Genomic DNA, 4212 nt, shown 5'->3' with positions numbered 1-4212 from the left:
CCTGGTGCGAGGCCGAGGAAGACCATTGAGGAATTTATGGAAAAAAACTACAAAAAATGGATCATCAAATGGGAAAAATCAGACTTGGGAATCGTTTCGAAGGAGCCGTGGAGAGGAGCAGAGGCGGATCCCGAGGAGCTAATCCCAGACCTGAGAGCGGTGCGTTCGAGGAGCGCAGGAGATCTGAACTTCTCTGCGTCTGTGTGCGTCTGTGCGGAGAGGAGGAAGGAGGCGAGGAGGTAGGAGTTAGGGGGTAGGGGGTAGGAGGTAGGGGAGAGAGAATCGCACCTCGAGAGTCACGTGACGGAGCCGAAGAAGAAGAAGAAGAAGAAGAAGGTGAAGAAACAGAACAGATTAGAGCCAAAGACAAACGCCGCGGGTTAAAGCTGAGGGACTTTCGGCTCTTTTTTTTACGGGAGCCGGATCTTTGGGATCTGTTGGTTTCAAAGAGCCGTTCAAAAACACTGGCTCTTTTATCTTTTATGTATATGAAAGAAAATGAGACTCATCTACACTTTGGAACCATGAAAACTACAACGAATCCCACGTTTGATGTAGTAGTAGCAGTAGCAGTAGTAGTAGTAGTAGTAGTAGTAGTAGTAGTAGTAGCAGTAGCAGTAGTAGCAGTAGCAGTAGCAGTAGCAGTAGCAGTAGTAGTAGTAGTAGTAGTAGTAGTAGTAGCAGTAGCAGTAGCAGTAGCAGTAGCAGTAGCAGCAGTAGCAGTAGCAGTAGCAGTAGCAGTAGCAGTAGTAGCAGTAGCAGTAGCAGTAGCAGTAGCAGTAGTAGCAGTAGCAGTAGCAGTAGCAGTAGCAGTAGCAGTAGCAGTAGCAGCAGTAGTAGTAGTAGCAGTAGCAGTAGCAGTAGCAGTAGCAGTAGTAGTAGTAACAGTAGTAGTAGCAGCAGTAGCAGTAGTAGTAGCAGTAGTAGTAGTAGTAGTAGTAGTAGTAGTAGTAGTAGTAGTAGTAGTAGTAGTAGTAGTAGTAGTAGTAGTAGTACTCTTGTACAGAGGTGTGATGCTCTGATGATGTCACTTCCTGATTTCACACGTTTAAAAATAACAGTGACGTTTATTCAGTGTTTGATAAAAAAAACACATCTGCTGCAGTCGGGAGTATTCTCAAAGTACAACAGTTACACAAAGTACACAACGTGGAAGTATTCATCTGTGCACTGGCAAATAAATAAATACATTTACACGTTCTGGAACAATTGTACCTTCATAGAATATACACAGTTCAGAGGAGAGAGATACTGTAGTACAAGTACAGTGGTAGTAGTAGTAGTAGTAGTAGTAGTAGTAAGTAACATTTTTGGTTGATTCGTGGAGATGCCATTGTTTTCCGTGAAATGTTCCGCAGTGTGACTTTAGCTCGTCTCTGTTTAATGCTGTACTGTGGAACAAAACAGAGAAAGTCACACCGTCTCCATGGAAACAAACGAGCGAGGGTGGAAGGGGCGGGGCCCGGAGGTATAAGGACCAATCAAACAGGTCTCCACACTTCAGACTCCGCCCCCTGCAGTGCTGTGTGGTGTCACGTAGTACAGAGAGTTTAACCAGAAAACTGAAAATGTACCAGGTTTGAGCTAAAGCCCCAAAAAAAACGACTCGTATCAGAGGATTTCCACAGTTTAGCAGAAAAAAGCTCAAAAAAAAAAAAATAAAAACTCCAAAAAAAACCCAGAGACACAGACGCCACGGGAACAGAGGGAAAATAAACATTTAAACATCAACAGAATCAGAAACATGTGACTTTAGTTTAGTCACGTCTGTGCAAAATGTTTATTAAAGCCACAAAAATCTGATTTTTACAATTATCTGTGGTTGTTTTTTCAAATATAAATATCTAAATAAACTTGAATTTCAAACCTGATTCTAAAACATTTCCTTAAAGTGATATTTCATGTTCACGTCTCGCTCTGACCCATGATGCACCTGTGTCCAGTGCATTATGTAATCACAGGTCAAAGGTCATGGGGTCAAGCCTTCGAACTCTCTTACCCATGATGCTCCTGCTCACTCCGCTCGGCTAATGCAGTTCATTCATGAGCTTCCCTCTCCCCAGACACCTCCTCTGACCACATCCAGAGTGTGAGCCTTTAGTGACACACACACACACACACCCCCACACACCCACACACACACACACACACACACACGCCCCCCCCCCCCCCCCAAAGAAACATAAAACACCTTTAGCATAATGAATATAACTTTATCATCATTAATACACCTAGCGTCATTAGTAGCGCTAGCGTCATTAGTAGCATTAGCGCCATAAGTAGCGTTAGCGTCATTAGTAGCGTTAGCTTCATTAGTAGCGTTAGCATTAGCAGATGTTGGGAGCACGTTCTGTGGTGGTTTAATTTTAGAGGAGACATTGGACAGACGGGGACAAGAGGATTAGCATGCTAAGGCTAAGCCTTTGTCATCTGCTGCTAGCGCTAACAGGCTACAGCCTCACACAAGGTGGACCGTCTTAGTCTGTGTGTGTTTACACTCTGTGTGTTTACACTCTGTGTTTACACTCTGTGTGTTTACACTCTGTGTGTTTACACTCTGTGTGTTTACACTCTGTGTGTTTACACTCTGTGTGTGTTTACACTCTGTGTGTGTTTACACTCTGTGTGTTTACACTCTGTGTGTTTACTCTGTGTGTTTACACTCTGTGTGTTTACACTCTGTGTGTTTACTCTGTGTGTTTACACTCTGTGTGTGTTTACACTCTGTGTGTTTACTCTGTGTGTTTACACTCTGTGTTTACACTCTGTGTGTTTACACTCTGTTCTCGCTCCATCCTCCTCGAGAACAAGACCCAAGACCCATGAACTCCTCCCCTTGAGTCAGAGACTCTCCACCTGCAGAGGGCGCCTCCTTTTTCTGGAGGAGACCCATGTCCTCAGATTTGGAGCTGAGTCTCATCCAGACACTTCACACTCGACTCAAACCGTCCCAGAGCTGCAGGTCCTGGCTCCATGAAGATGAACATCATCTGCAAAAACAAGATGATCCTGTGATTCCCAAACTGGACCGGTCCAGTCCAGAGCCACTGTCCCCGACCTCCACGTGATGCTGCAGAGACCTGAGGTACTCAGGACGGATCTCCACCCCTGGACCCCTGCCACGAGGAGCTTTAATCACCTCAGGGACTTCAGGGTGATGGACGAGTCCACCTCCAGGTCCCCGGTGTCTCCTTCCTCCTCTGAAGACTGGACTGAGGATCATGTTCCTCACACTGATGTTCCCAACAGACACAATACACTGGAGTCTGCCAGAGGATCCAACTCACCACCACCAGGGGGTGCTCTACAGCTCTGCCCCTCTCTTCACCCGAGTGTCCAAGACACGCAGCTGGAGGTCACATGACACGACAACAAAGTCGATTATTGACCTCTGACCTCTGACCTGGTGCCATGTGGACCTTGTGTTTGAACAAGAACAACAACAACAGAACAATACCAGAACATCGCTCAGGTTCAGATCAGGGAGGCCTTTCTTCCTGGTCCCTCCTCCAGGTGTCACTGTTGTTCCAGTTCTGTGGAATATTCCAGGCAAATCAATGACGTCTCCCTGGAAACAGATGGCTGGAAGTTCACCAGAAAAGTTACACTGAGCTTTAAACAACTCCTATAAAATTTAACCCCAGAGCAACCTTAATACAACTACTACTACTACAACTACTACAACAACTACTATACTACTACTAAAACTACTACTACTACAACTACTACAACAACTACTATACTACTACTAAAACTACTACTACTACAACTACTACAACAACTACTATACTACTACTACAACTACTATTATACTACTAAAACTACAACTACTATACTAAAACTACTAAAACTACTATCCTTCTCCACACACAGGGTCCTGTGGCCCCTGACGGCTGCAGTGAACTCGTCTGAACTCGTCTCATTAGAGGCAGCTGTCTGTCTCTGTCCGTCTCCGTCTGTCTCCATCCGTCTCCGTCTGTCTCTGTCCCTGTCTGTCTCTGTCCATCTCTGTATTACACACGGGACATTTTGTCCTTGTTTGACTCAAATCTGAAGCAGATTGTGGAGCGACTGAGCTCAGTTTTAATGACATAATGATAAATATAATGACAAAGCTCATAATTACATCACTGTTTGCTGGGGGAGAAATCTGGTGCCACCTGCTGAGCAAAATGAAAAGTGCAGCTCCAGGAAAATCAATAAACCATTTTA

At 44.9% G+C, this 4212-nt stretch overlaps 1 protein-coding gene across 2 annotated transcripts in view; it reads right to left on the bottom strand.

Annotated features, from left to right (window-relative positions):
• The window catches only part of LOC117387568 (NACHT, LRR and PYD domains-containing protein 3-like), a 157510-nt gene that overhangs the window by 85252 nt on the left and 68046 nt on the right, over positions 1-4212 (bottom strand). The window lies entirely within an intron of this gene.

Source organism: Periophthalmus magnuspinnatus, chromosome 19 (assembly GCF_009829125.3).
Source record: "Periophthalmus magnuspinnatus isolate fPerMag1 chromosome 19, fPerMag1.2.pri, whole genome shotgun sequence".
NCBI lineage: Eukaryota > Metazoa > Chordata > Actinopteri > Gobiiformes > Gobiidae > Periophthalmus > Periophthalmus magnuspinnatus.
This window is presented reverse-complemented; position numbering and strand designations above follow the sequence as displayed.